Raw genomic sequence first — 15,595 nt, 5'->3', positions numbered from 1 at the left:
ATATCTGATAGTATGGTGCCTCCTATAAGTACAACACAAGACTTTCTAAAGACTTCCAACAAGTCAAAATAAGTAGTGGCTCCAAAAAAATGAGTTGTGTAAGCTTTCTTTGGAAGATGAAAATGTTCTGGTTATGAATTTTGCTTTAAAAATGGATTCTCTGTTCTCCTCTTATGCAACATGGTCTATTCTGTTGCTCTGTATGTCTAAATATGTTTGACTTTTAAATGAAGTGTAAGGGAAATCCATACTCACCTAATGGATTCTGCATGCTTGTGTGTTTCTTCTTGGCCAGCAAAATAATAATACTTGGTATTTATAACATCATCTAATCATCAGGTTTCAAGAACACTTTTCAGATACTTCTAAACAAAACTTTTGCAACAGAGGTAAGCAATGTGTGTTTCCTTGTACTCACACATGGCAGACAACCAAAGCATATAAAGTTTGGCTATGTTAAAAATTCATCTCACTTATAAACATATTTTGAAAAGAACTGTACATAGTCTGTGCTCTCACATGGCATCCCTCTTATAGTAGCTGTTGAGCACTGCGTGCTTTTGAAACTATAGCTACTAGTTATAAAAATAAATGGAAATTGAGATCTTTTGAAGTCAGTCGAGGCTCTTGAGCACATTAGACCTAAAACTCCCTGTAAAATATGTTAAAGTAAAACCACAAGACCTAGTTCCTATCCCCAAGCATATTTTTTTCAGAGAGGATTTCAAAAATCTTCACCCTCTGTGGGTCAAAGAAATATAGTTGTGCATTTGTGATAACGTGAATTGTTCAACATGATTCTGTCTCCAGAAAACATCTCTGCATCCAAATACAGTGCGTGAATCTATTTTAGATAGTACTTGCAACATGGCAAGAAAAGTTTCCAACAGAATTCAACAGAACAGCCAAATAACTTCTGCCCTTATGAAAACACAAACCTTCTTTTTGAGAATGGAGTGCACTTGATACTAGATATACTACATGATAACAAGCTACTTGATTTCTAATGCAGTTAGAATTTTATTTTATTTATTTTATTTTATTTTATTTTATTTTATTTTATTTTATTTTATTTTATTTTATTTTATTTTATTTTATTTTATTATTTTTTTGCTGTTGTTGTTGACACATTCCTGGACAGACTACAAAATCACAGAGACGGGTCAGAGTGTATTCCAGTACTCCAGTGTCTGGGAGATGGCAAGAAGACATTTAAGCCTCCAGAGTCATATGTATATATGTGTGTATATATTCTCTGCCAGCCTTCAAACACAGAAGTCTTGTTTGAGTCTGCTTTGAAGCATTTGCCATGGGTAATTTAAGCCAATAGAAGGAAAAATGTTAAATAACAGAAAATCATATTGGAGTAACATATGCAAAATAATCAGTTACATTTGAAAACAGCTATGATTGTAATTTTTATGAAGAACAAATACAAAAGTAAATGAGATTTAGTTTTGAAGCTCTATTATGTTAGTTGTATCTTTATGTCCAGTAATTTGAATGTTTTTACAGTCTCCAAAGCATTTATCATTATTATCCAACTTTAAGATTGTTTGTATCAAAAGTCATTTTGTTAGATTTGTTATGTTTCAAGATGTTCTGCATTATTTTGCTCAAAGTATTATTCTACGTTGGCCAAGGGAGACTCTGAAAAAAAACTACACTGAGAACAGAAAAACACTAAGCCTGATAACATAAGATTGCAATGTTAACAGCACTTTCTCAAAGGACATCAACATCTCAGCTTTTTCTCCTTTCCCTTCTCTCCTTTATTGTCTCTCAAGCCTAACTAATTCCTAATTTTATGGTACTAAATATCTACAAAATATTATGTAAAGTCTTTGTTATATTTGAGTATTGGAAACTTTGAAGGAAAATGACACAGAATTAAAAATCTTAAAGAATCTTTGACAGAAAAGGAGCAGAAGAAGAGTAGAGTGGAAGCTGGACAATTTTAACTTAAGTAAAGATTTTAGGAAAAATACAGATTATTTTTCCCTGAAAACGGAATTCAGTCAGGAATATAGTGTTCTGATGAAAATTAGTGTTCATTTAAAGAACTCTGCACTGCATTTGTTCCATTATACCTAATAGCATACAATCTCTTAGTATTTTAATAAATATTTTATTCTAAAATATTGTTTTCAGATTTCCATGGGTAAAATTCTGCAGCCTTTACTGGCTCTATTTTAGACAGTAAAAGTGAAATTTTAAATTGGGAGTTTGAGGTGGGTTCTAGAAGGATTTCTACTTTGAGGTGGGTCTCTGAAAGGATTTCTACTTAAAAGGTATGATAGGAGTTCTTCTCAGAGTTAGCCCTAAAATAAACCCCTTTTTTCTCCTCTCTTGGGGGGAGATAGCCAAAATCTGAGAGGTCTGTAACTACTGATTTCTGAGAGGTCTGTAACTACTTTTCATGTTCATTCTACTCTTTTATGTTCTCCTGGTATAAGTAGTAGGAGATTTTTATTTTCTGAGACATATTTTCCTGCTCTAATGCAGTATAGTGGTCCCAAAGGCCACAATTGCAAAAGTAGCATTACTGAGTGACAGTTTTCATAACCAACTGTGAAAATAAATAAGAACTTTCAAGAGCAAAAATGCAGTGGAAGTTCCAAAGGGGTCTTGGTAAATAGCATTATTCATGGCCAGGTACAATGTTTTATATTACTTTCCATTACTTTTCTAAGACCAAACTGTTCTAATTGTCTGGGTAGACTTTTTTTTTTTCTTCCAGCTGAGGCAAAAAAAAAATAACCAAAAAATTTCACCATTCTTTTAGTTAGGAAAAGCACAAAAAAAAAAATAACTTGGAGTTGTGTTCCATTGCTACTGTAAACAAAGCAGCAATTGGGGAAAAATAAAATAAAGAAACCTTCTAAAGAAATGCTGTAGAGAATGGTTCATTGTCAGCACCAGGCTACATTTCAAATGAATGACAGATTTTGGAAGAGATGTGGCGTAACACCCCTTTTCTACAGTGTGCTCTCTGCAGCTGGCAGGGGGAGTGCCCTCATCTGCTTACTATTCACTTTCACTGTTAGGATTGCTGTAAATTGGCTATAAGAATGTGGTAAACTATCTGTCATTGACATGTTTGTATGCTACAGATATATTTAAGTTTACTGCTTTTCTACACACCATGGCTATACAAAAATCTTTTACTTGGTTATCCAATATTTTCATGTCTGTCATATACTTAAGACATGCACATATAACTTTATATCATATATAAATTTATTTCATAACAGAGAAATGACCTCTTTGTCATGCTTTTTTGATGTTTGTGACAAGACAGACAATAAATGCATTAATCCTTAAAGGAGAGAATTATTTTCCCAATAAAGATACTTAGCAATCTTAGAAAAGAAGATTTTTTTTTCCTCTCAATAGAAATAATCACTTTAAAAAATCCAAATATCAATAATACAAATTATTGTTTTATTTTTAATATTTCAATGTTTTTAAGGGCAGAACAATTTTAAAGAATTGTCTGATTTTAAATCAGTTTCTGAAATGCAGCATCTCCTTACAAAATCTCCTCCATTAGTCAGAAATCTCTCCTTAATACAGTGAACTAAAGTCTAAATTCCCCATCCACCTCACCTTCCAAGTCCTTATTCTATCCACCTAACCTTCTGCTTCTTGGCTGTCAACTTCTTCGTCTTCCTCAGCTGTAGCAGTGACTTTATGCTTTCCTCACAAGAAAATTTTAACAGAATGGCATTCAGACCAAGTTCATTTGATTTGTTTCTATCCACTGCATATATAGAATTTACAGGCTCATTTACAGGCTCATTTTTGAGATAGTTTCATTTCCTAGAATGTGATCTATTGATCTTCTTTGAGGTTGTTTTTCTCTTACATAGTCACCGTGTTAGAAAAGAAGAAAAGCAAGCAATCCACACCATCATCCCAGTAGGGCACTTTGCAGTCCGTAAGGCCTTAGGCAGGGTTATGAGGAAAGACATGCCTGTCATACATCAAAACCTTGTAGACTGTTTCTGTGATCCATCTTTAACCTACATTTTCCCAGAAAAGTCACATAAGTAAACTGCAGGGTTTAGAAGACAGTATATGCAGCTTTTGGAAATGTTTGAGTATGACATACTATTACTATATACAACTGCACATATTACAAAGATAAGCTGAGACTATGAAATTTCATCCATTTTTGGTTGGAATGTTTATTATAGTTTTTGCAATGAGATTCCTGTTAGTGATGACCAGTTGTAGCTAAAAAAAACAGGTATTTCAGATATTTCCTTTAAAACTTAACTACAAAACTGCAGAATTCATTATGTTGGTATGTTTAGGAGATTATACTCTTCTCATTCCACACGACATCCCTAAACCATCTCATTTTTCACAATACACAGAAACACAAGTTGAGTATACACCTCCTGTATTTTCTGATTTGTTTTGTGTTGGTTGTTTTGTGTGTGTGCATGTGTGTATGTGGTTAACTGTAAAAGAGATTTTATATTGCTTCAGTTCTCCTAATTTATAAAAATGTATAAATCTTTTCCAGAGATAACTTTAAATAAATTTAGTATTTGTGAATTGTTTGGTATCTCTGACAGAAATGTACCTATCTTTTTTTCATTCAGAGAACAGAAGCAAAACAGATCGATCAACTCAAGCTATTGCTTATGATGATTCATCCAGCCACACAAGGTAACACAAGATTTGTTTTATGATTACAGTTCATGGAATATTTTACAGAACCTTTTCCTGTAGTAGTATTGCTAACCCCATAACTTTTGCTGGGACCATAGCATATGTTTCAGAAAAATGTCCTGGATTGTGTACTACTCCAATTGCCAATAGTGCAGTTGTGTATCAACATGGCATAGCATACCACCATATGGACATAGTCTTTTTACACATCTACTTATAGTTGATCATATTATTCTAGAGAGATCTCCATATTAATGCAGCTAAACTCTATCATAATACCTGAGTTAGTTCATTCAAAGACTGCTTAAGCCTTTTTCAGAAATCATACAGCAATTACCATGTAAAAATACTTCAAGAAAGGGATAGTTGCAAATTTTTTTTAAGGAAGGTTTACTTGATCTTTTGTCATTTATAGCTGTAATTTTTTAGGAAAATCCAGGGAATGCCATCCTAGATTACTGATAAATGTTGTCCTTGGCAAGTTTCTGGAAGAATGATGGAATGTATATAATTATGTGTTTTATCATATAAATATTTTTTAAACCCTGAAATACTACTACTAGTCCAGATCTCTTTAAAACTTTTCTGTTTGATGACTCACAGAAAGCTTCAATTTAGCTGTTCAGAAATTTTCACTATTGTAACACTAATTCCAGCGGGTACTGTACCTACTTTGAGCTGAATTAAATTTTGGGCTAACTGCCACTCTATAAACTTTTTATAATTTAGCTGGATTTTCTCCACAAATTAATCTGTTTCATGTAATAGAAGGTCCTGATACAAGCTATTTTGTTTCTGGAACTTCAGTGACATAAAATATTTGCAAATCTGTCTCCCAGCACAGAAGAATTCAGTGTCATGGGCCTCCAAAAGAGGCAGCTGTAAAATTTTTATTTTTTATTTATTTTTTATCTTCATACCTAAGTATAATATGCTGGTGTTAGAGCTCATAATAACTGTTATGACTTATCAAGGGGTCACCTGATGCTATCTTAAACTATTCTTCTGAGACTTACTGGTCCTGTGAATGGATAGATATGGGGGAAAGAGGGAAATAAAAGTGTGGCAGCACATCCAGTTTTGCATATTACAGTTTCTTAGGGTAACAGATTCTTACTGTCAATTAAGATATCATTAAGTTAATTAATAATCAATGCCAATTAAGATATTTCTTACCTTAAGTGATGTGTATTATTGTTGTGGTTTTTTTTTTTTTTTTTTTTTTTTGATTTGAAGATGTTTGTTCCTTCCAGAAAAAAGCTAGATTCATGTTAAACATACAAACCTTTGTTGTGTGTATTAGAAATGATGAGGATAACTTAGAAGTAATTCTAGTGAATGAATGGCATTGTATCAGAGTAAAACCAGAGTGAATTCTGAATCAGGCTATTTGGAACAAGTAAACACTGTATGTGAATTTGTAGCCCAGATTGCACATTTCTACCTCCTGAGTATCTCTGGCAGCTATCTTTGTGTTTGCTGCTCTCCAATCAGCATCAGCAAATGTAACCACTTAAACTTAATCCTACTGTCCAGATCAGTTATACAGATAAAAGGCAGTAGAGATCTGAGTCTTAATCCATGTGGGACACACTTAATGCTTCCCTCAGAGTGGACATGGTTTCACTTACCAGCATTGTCTGTTTTCTATTTCTTACACTAGTTCTTTATCTATTTCTGTGTCTCATAAAGAGTACTTGCAAGCTTCTATCTTAGGCAGGTATCAATTATATCGAATTAAGCACAGGCTGTTGAAAATTCAAATGCTCATAGCATATGTACTGTCATTTTCAACACTGTTGGTCTTGCTTTGAATTGGAGGGGAAGTGTAATAGGCAGCAGTTTTCATTCATAGTTACAATACTGTTTATTTCTTACTTCATTAGGAAAAAAACGGAAGTCAGATTAGCTGCAAAGTACAAAAACTATTTGTCAGGAATTAGAGATATACAGAAACTGTGAAAGTCCTGCATACAACCCTGCAGATGCTTATTAGCAAAAGCTGGTATCTGTGACTAAAGCTCAAATCCAGAGTGCAGCAATTCTTAGTAAGCCATCTTGCTGGATGAAAGCTCCATGAGAAACAAGCAGGTGAGATTCAGGGTGGGAAAAGTTGTTCTAGAAGGTGCTCCAGAGACTGAGTACACTTTAGTTACGTCATACATTACCAAGAAAAATTTGATTAAGTGCTGGTCTTTTGTCTTACAAAAAAAAAAAAAAAATTAGGGCTGTCTGTCTGCTTAAGTTGTTTCGAAAGGTGCAGGTCCACTGCAGTGCTTTTGTCTGCTGTCTTTAGCTATTCCTAATCGGAGGATGCTGTTTTACCTTCACTTGTCAGAAAGGAGAACAGAAAACCAAAACCAGTACCTTGCATATGTGTACCTTCCCCTGTTTGATGGTCACTTAACTCACCTTCTTTCTTATTTATTGGTATTAACCATAAGAAGCTGAAGTAACTTGCACTATTTTTTCCTACATAGCATTTTAATGACTTCATGATTGTGTAACTTTCAATCACATTTCACAGAATCACAGAATCACAGAATTTCTAGGTTGGAAGAGACCTCAAGATCATCGAGTCCAACCTCTGACGTAACACTAACAGTCCCCACTAAACCATATCCCTAAGCTCTACATCTAAGCGTCTTTTAAAGACTTCCAGGGATGGTGACTCCACCACTTCCCTGGGCAGCCTGTTCCAGTGTCTAACAACCCTTTCAGTAAAGAAGTTCTTCCTAACATCTAACCTAAAACTCCCCTGGCGCAACTTAAGCCCATTCCCCCTCGTTCTGTCACCAGGCACATGGGAGAACAGGCCAACCCCCACCTCACTACAGCCTCCTTTGAGGTATCTGTAGAGAGCAATAAGGTCGCCCCTGAGCCTCCTCTTCTCCAGGCTGAACAAGCCCAGCTCCTTCAGCCGCTCCTCATAGGACTTGTTCTCCAGGCCCCTCACCAGCTTCGTCACCCTTCTCTGGACCCGCTCAAGCACCTCGATGTCCTTCTTGTAGTGAGGGGCCCAAAACTGAACACAGTACTCAAGGTGCAGCCTCACCACAGCCAAGTACAGGGGAACAATCACTTCCCTAGACCTGCTGGTCACACTACTTCTTATGCGAGCCAGGATGCCGTTGGCCTTCTTGGCCACCTGAGCACACTGCTGGCTCATATTCAGCCGACTGTCCAGCATCACTCCCAGGTCTTTCTTAGGCATTCTATGAAGAACAATTCAAGATGGATATTGTATAAAGGTAGGTTTTGGCATAAGGTGTTATTTTCCTTCCATTTTGTTCTGGAGATACCAAAATAAGCACAAACCTTTAAGACACATGAGAAAAGAAAAAAAGATTAAAACAAAAACAAAAACAAAAACAAAACAAAACAAAAAACTGACTGCTTTACATTTGGTCACCAGTTCAGCTTTGCAGTTCTAATTTTATCCCAGTAATTTCTGACTATCCAATTTTTGCTCAGAAAGCACAGGACACTCTGTAGCAAACCCATGGCTTATATCAAAGTATTCATCTTATATAGTATCTTGAAAATCTGATTCCTATAAAAGCAAAATCATTACAGAGATTCAAATGCTATGAGGATAGAACCAAGAGCACACAGAGGTTGTTTTCCATAGAAGCATAAAAGGGTTTTAAATCAATTTCAAAGTTCAATACCCTCCAAGGGAGTGTAATGAAGGAAGTACATGCAGTAACTCTGCTTTGCCTCAGAATATTATGTTAGTTTGCTGCTTCACTTTGGAGACTTCAGCCTTGCAGGTTCTAGATGGGTAACTAACTGGAGTACAATATGGAAACACCTGAGAAGGTCACAGTAGATTAGACTGTTCTGCCTTCCTAAATTTTCACCAGATACACTTGGTTCTTATGGTCAATGAATAACACCTTTTAAAATGACTTAATTATCCAACAAGGACAGGAAATAAGATGAATTATAGATATACAGTTCACACATTCAGCTCATTCAGCTATGACCAGGTAGTTGTTTCTGATAACTTTCCTAAGCTTTTGTTCCAGCTTTTTCAAAGGCAGTAAAACAGGGGTACTGCAGGTGGCAGGGGTGGTAGAGAAATAGTTTGAGTTTAAAATAAATGATTTAAAATCATTTTTGTCCAAAATTTTGTGGCAGGGGAAGGAAGATAAATGGAGATTTTTACCAAGATGCTTTGAAGATATTTTGCTGTTTGAAATGTCAGAAGGAATTCTATTAGAGGCACTATGAAGTAAAGGCATTCTAAAGTGGTACAGAAAACATAAAGAAGTGTAACTTATTGCAGACAGGTTAAAAAGCAGGCTACAGTTCAGTATATTAAAATTAATGAGAAATATTCCTTGTTTACTATGTATGCCACTGTGTACCAATAAACACGTTATTAGGAATTCTAGCAATTCATTGGCTTTTATTCATAGTACTCACCTTAATAAATATAAAGCATTAAATGCCTTCAGTTAGGTGGTGATGCTAAGCTAACAGCCTAAAAATTTTATGAAATATTGCTTTGTGGGAAATTAGTCAGCACACACATAACTGTTATCCTTCTTTTTTAAATACTCTACTAGTATTATTTTTTTAACATGAAATAACTTTCTTATTAATCAGAAATTAAATGCTTATCAGAGATAGTTAATCTGAAATGTTATTGATTCACCTAGCTAAAATCAAACTCCATCCTTTCCAGTGGCTAAGAAATCTAATTACCATATTTTAAAAACATTCTAGTCAATTTAATTTTATAGTAGTGCTGAATTGCCTTCTCTTTTCTTATCTTCATTTTCTACTTTGGCCTCACTGTTCTTTGTCTTTTACCTGGCAGTCAAGGTAACACAGCAGCTGTAGGTATGAATTCTTTGCCAAGTTTCTTCACAAAACAAAACAAAACAAAACCAAACCACTACTTTTAATCTCTGCTGTTAATATATATCACCAGGAATACCTGTGGGGTATAAATATGTCAGCTTTGAGCATGTCTATAAAAATAGATAATGAAGCTGAGCTGCTCACACAGCTATATCACAAAAAATGGTTCATTAATTGCTTGAGGAATAAACTGTATCTTGAAGGCAGGTATCCTTTCTCTTGGTATGAATCAGTTATTGCATATATCATTTTTATATTAAACATTTTTTTTTGTTGTGCATTCACACTACTTTGTTCCATTTAAAGATGTGTTTAATATTGCAGGGAAAAATGAAAAGAAACAAAAAAAAGTGGATTTAAGTTCACATTAGGAATTTAAATCTTCTTCTCCACAAGTTTAGTGACTCTGACTAATTATGGAACAAGTCAGCACAATGCAGACAGAAAGTTTGATTCATTCTCAATACACATATCTCCATCAAATCAAGAAGATTTTCAGATTACATTTTGGATTCTCCTTAATATTTATTTTTTATTTTTATTTTTTAATTTAAAAATATCTGGAAAGAAAGAATATATCTTTTCATGTAACTTCAGTGGAAGTTGAGTGCAATCCTTAGAGACAATGCAATTAGTCATCTAAGTAGTGCTTAAGCACTATTTATATTAATTATTTGTTCTTAAATGCTGTTTACATTCAAATTTATTGTTTGATCTTATGAAATTGATCATGTTGTATATACGCAGAAATTGTTACTTATTTATAAAATTAACTATGGAAATACTGAAAGCTTGCAAGATTTGATTCTTTCACAGTCAGATGAGAGTATTCCTGGCATGGACAGAAGATTTAAAACAAGGAAGAAAGAAAAAAAAGCTCAAAAAGAAACTTAGCTAGATAAAAACTGGCTAAAAAGTAAGGGAGCTGTACTATATTTTGCCTTAAATCAGAGAAACTTTCAGGCATCTATTTTAATCAGCCATCAATCTTAGTGTTTTTTGGTGTGGAAAACCATGATTAATGTTAAATGTGAGTTAGTATGAGAATCCTAAATTAGCATTCATCAGAAAACAGTAGTAGAATATGGGAAGACTCTTCTGGAAAGAATTAAACTCTTACTCTTCAGCAGTCCAATGAGAATATTATTTCTTATTTCTGAAGGATTCTGTGGACCGCTTTTCATTGAAACAAAAACAGAGCAGGGAGGTTGTAGTTTAATTGAAGACTCTCTTAAACCTATGGTCAAAATTTAAATCTGGTGGGCAACACTGATATTTTTTAAACCTGAAGGACACAGAAGATCACCTTTTTCACATTTTGTGAGATGCATAGGTATATATACACATAAATAGGCACATGCACACAAATATATATTCTATATGTGGCTGTGCACTGACAAACGAAATAAGGAATACATGCTTATGAGAACTACATCTAGGACTTTCTTCAAAATGAAAACATTTTCAGAAAGCTGACATTGTAAGATGGTGGGGGTGAGGTTTGAGCAAACAGTATTGAGAGAGAAGTGCTTGCTGACAGGTTGACAAAAGTACTTATAGCCTTTTCTTTAATAGGGGAGAGGTTAGGCACTATACCACCACAGCAGACAAGACCTTGGGGTATTACACAGCTATCCATTCGCAGCTTTCACAGTGATGAATGAGGTCTTAGCAGATGCTTTGCAGAGAACTGGAGAGAGAGAGAAGCAGAAAGGAGGAGATTTCTCATATGTCTGCCCTTTTCCCCCCTTAGATTGTGTGAGGCAGGTGATTAAAAGATAAAGGTTTGGGACATCTAATGAAACCCATCTGCTCCTACTCTCTGCTGTCAAATGAGAGAAGCACTCAGAAACTTGAGGAACATGAATAGTTGGTTTAATCAGAAGTTAGACTCAAGCAGAAATATTCTTGTAAAAGCACTTAAGGGCTTCAAGGACAATACTGCTGTTCACAATGGAGTTTTAGAGTTATGGATATAACTTACTTAACTGATGCTCAGACTTCAAAACATCTTTAGTAACATTAAGCAAAATTAGGTATACAGTACCTTGTGATAGATTAGAGCATGAGGAAAAATAAATAAAAATTGTCTCAAGATAGTTACCTGAAGGGGAACTAATTCAATAGTTCTCCTCTATGATGCTTCTTGAAGGTCCTTGCAAAGCATTTAACACTGGCTAAAACCATCTGGAACAGGTCTATTTTTGTTTGGTGATAATAAGCCTCATTCAGAAGATTACTAAGAATGAAATACATGTTTTAACTCAAAATGTTTTTTTCCAAATCTTTCATAATAAACAGAAGAAAAACCTAACACTATAGGCTGGTATTATCAACCCCTTTGCCAGCTAGGATGAGACCTTTACAAAATGAACTATTTTTTTTCTTGTGTGTGTATGTGGTTTTTTTGTTGTTGTTGTTTGTTTGCTTGTTTGTTTGTTTCAAGGTAAAAAAAAAAAAAAAAACAACACATACATAAAAAGTATATAAAACACACTCTGGGGAAACTGAGAAGTTTAGGCTTTATATAGATCTGCTCCACAATAATGCAAAGTTCTAATTTTACTGGGCTGTGAACAGAAAATGATAAGCAACCTTTCAGGTGAAATGGCTGCTGTAGTCTGTTCATGTTCATGCATGAGTGCTAGTCCAGTGAGACCTGGCCATTTCCAACATCCCCAGTGAAAGGCTGACTGGCATTGCAGCAGAGTTTTGTCTGTCTTTCACCTATTTTTATTGTATTGCTTTTTCAAATCATTGCTGGTATGTCAGCTACAGTCCAAAGAAATTCAGCAGTATTTTAAGATGTGCACATTTGCAGTATTGAATCTATTTATGGAGACAGTATATAGTCATTCTCCCTAATCTTCCTCTGATTTTCTATGCAAATACTGCCAGGCTCACTCAAGGCCATAGGATTTAGTTACTCACTTGACTGAAAAGCATGTCAATGCAAATTCAGGCTGATAAACCAGCATGCAAATCTCAAGGGCTTCAGCAAGTTATAATTCAGCCACAGTATTAACAAAACAAGATAGCAATTATGCAAGGAATCAGCTGAAAGGTTATTTTTAATTTTAAATTTCTGCCTCCTTACAGCTGGGTGTTGGAAATAAAAAGCAACACAGGGCAAGTTTCCCCATTAGCCAGGCCCTCAGAAAGTAGGCAACATACTGTACTGCACATTACTCTGTGTGCTCTTCACAGTAAATTTATCAGTGTTAGCCCTGAAAGTAAATGGGTTTCTGGTGTAATTTAACATTCATTTTAATATTAGTATATAAAATGCTTTTGACTTTGGATACTGATGGGCAAACTACTGCTGACTGTACAGAGGCAGGGCTGTGTGCAAAAGTGGAGACATTAAAAGGGCTTTGCTGGTAGCCACCAGTCCTCACTTCCAGGACTGCCTTGTTCTGAGCTCAGACCTCATCCATGAATTCAGAATCACAGAATCGCAGAACTGAAGGTGTTGGAAGGGACCCTGAAAGATCATTGGGTCCAACCCCCCTGTCAAAGCAGGTTCCTTAGAGCAGGCTGCCCAGATAGGCGTCCAGACAGGCCTTAAATATCTCCAGAGAAGGAGACTCCACAACCTCCCATGGCAGCCTGTTCCAGTGCTCCGTCACCCTCACCGTGAAGAAGTTCTTTTGCATGTCAGTGCGGAACTTCCTGTGCTCTATCTTATGACCATTACTCCTTGTCCTGTCCCCACAAACCACTGAAAAGAGGTTGGCCCAATCCTTTTGTCTCCCACACCTCAGGTATTTATACACATTGATGAGATCCCCTCTCAGTCTTCTCTTCTCCAGGATGATCAGACCCAGTTCTCTCAGCCTTTCCTCATAAGGAAGATGCTCCAGGCCCTGTATCATCTTTGTGGCCCACCACTGGACTCTTTCCAGGAGACCCCTGTCTTTTTTTGTATCAGAGATCCCAGAACTGGACACAGTACTCTAGGTGAGGCCTGAGCAGGGCAGAATAGAGGGGGAGGATCATCTCCCTTGACCTTCTGGCCACCCTCCTTTTAATGCATGCCAGGATCCCATTGGCCCTCTTTGCCACCAGGGCACACTGCTGGCTCACGGTCAACCTGTCGTCCACCAGGACCCCCATGTCCTTTTCATCAGAGCTTCTCTCCAGCAGGTCATCCCACAGCCTGTACTGAGACTTCAGGTTGTTCCTTCCCAGGTGCAGGACTTTACACTTGCTCTTATTAAACCTCATTTGGTTTCTTCCTACCCATCTCTCCAGCCAGTCCAGGTCTGGCTGAATGGCAGCACAGCCTTCTGGCATGTCAGCCACTCCTCCCAGCTTTGTGTCATCAGCATACTTGCTGAGGGCAGACACTATTCCCTCATCAAGGTCGTCGATCAAGATGTTGAACAAGACTGGACCCAGCACCGACCCCTGGGGAACACCACTAGTCACAGGTCTCCAGCCGGACTCTGCACTACCAATCACCACCCTCTGAGCTCGGCCAGTCAGCCAGTTCTCAACCCACTTTACAGTCCACTCCTCTATCCCACACTTTCTCAGCTTTGCTAATGTCATAGGAGACAGTATCAAAAGTCTTGCTAAAGTCAAGGTAGATGACATCCACTGCTCTCCCCTCATCTACCCAGCTGGTGATGCCATCATAGAAGGCAACAAGGTTGGTCGAGCATGCCTTCCCCTTGGTGAATCCATGCTGACTACTCCTCATAACCTTCTCTTCCAATTGCTTGGAGATGGCATCCAGAACAAGCTGTTCCAACACCTTTCCAGGGACAGAGGTGAGACCAACTGGCCTCTAGTTTCCCGGATCCTCCTTCTTGCCCTTCTTGAAGACCCGAGTGACATTGGCTATCCTCCAATCTTCAGGCACCTCTCCTGTTCTCCAAGACCTTTCAAAGATGATAGAGAGCGGTTCAGCAATCACCTCTGCCAACTCCCTTAGGACATGTGGATGCATCCCATTGGGACCCATGGATTTGTGTGCGTTGAGCCCACTCAGACACTTCCGAACCACTCCCTTGTCAACAAGGGGGGAGATCCCCACTTCTCAGGCTCTTTCTCCTCCCTCCAGGGTCGAGGAGTCCTGTGGGAGAGTCCCTGAAGCAAAGACTGAAGCAAAGAAAACATTCAGTATCTCTGCCTTCTCAGCGTCTCCTGTTACCAGGACACCCCCCTCGTTCAGCAAGGGACCCACATTATCCCTAGTCTTCCTTTTAGTGTTTACATATTTTTTTAAAAAAACCTTCTTATTATCTTTTATATCTTTCACAAGCCTCATCTCTAGGTGGGCTTTAGCCTTCCTTGTCGCGTCCCTGCAGGCCTTGACAACACTTCTATACTCCTCCCAAGAGGACAGGCCCTTTTTCCATATTTCATAAACCTTCCTCTTCCTTTTGATCTTATCGATGAGCTTCTTGCTCATCCACACAGGTTTCCTGTCCCCCTTCCCTGATTTCCTACTCTTAGGGATGCACCAATCCTAAGCTTGGAAGAAGTGCTGCTTAAACATAGTCCAGCTCTCACATGCACCCTTGCCTTCTAGCAACCTAGCCCATGAGTTCCCAAGCAGTTCCCGGAAGAGGTTGAAGTTGTCTCTCTGAAAGTCCAGAGTTGCAATCCTGGTTTTAGCCTTACTTCTCAGAAGAATAGCCGGATAGCATTCAGAATAGCTGAATGCTCAACTTTACTATTCTCTACTGTTTAACTGCTTGTCTAATTTCCTTGTAGATGTTCTCTAATATTACATTAAAGACTTTAAATACTACCATTTGCCTTCGGTAAAGGCATTACTCCTCCCCATTACGAGCTACTCTGCAATCTCCCACTGCTTAGAGTCTCTCAAAGTCCATAATGATATTGATGCTGAAAAGGTCGCTGCCAGGGACCTGAGAGCAACCCCACAGGCCTTGTTCCCCACAGGCCTGTCTCCCTCAGGACTCCCCCGCCCTTCCCATGTTGCAGGACCCCATGTCAGCCCCTGTGGCCATCAATACATGCCCCAGCAAGGCCGCAGCAGGGCCCATCTCCAGCTCCCCACAGCCCT

General features: G+C 37.5%; 1 long non-coding RNA gene across 2 annotated transcripts in view; it reads left to right on the top strand.

Annotated features, from left to right (window-relative positions):
• Positions 1 to 4,357: 4,357 nt before the first annotated feature.
• Positions 4,358 to 15,595, top strand: part of LOC119717235 (uncharacterized) — a 36,855-nt gene continuing 25,617 nt past the window's right edge. The window contains exon 1 of one of the 2 annotated variants that reach the window (XR_005266447.2): positions 4,358 to 4,680. This is a non-coding gene — a long non-coding RNA (uncharacterized lncRNA). The remainder of the gene's footprint in view (positions 4,681 to 15,595) is intronic. The other variant, XR_005266446.2, reaches the window with a different exon arrangement.

This window comes from Anas platyrhynchos, chromosome 5 (assembly GCF_047663525.1).
Source record: "Anas platyrhynchos isolate ZD024472 breed Pekin duck chromosome 5, IASCAAS_PekinDuck_T2T, whole genome shotgun sequence".
In the NCBI taxonomy this organism is placed as follows: Eukaryota; Metazoa; Chordata; class Aves; order Anseriformes; family Anatidae; genus Anas; species Anas platyrhynchos.
Note: the sequence above shows the minus strand (reverse complement) of the source record. Positions and strands in the feature narration are given on the sequence as shown.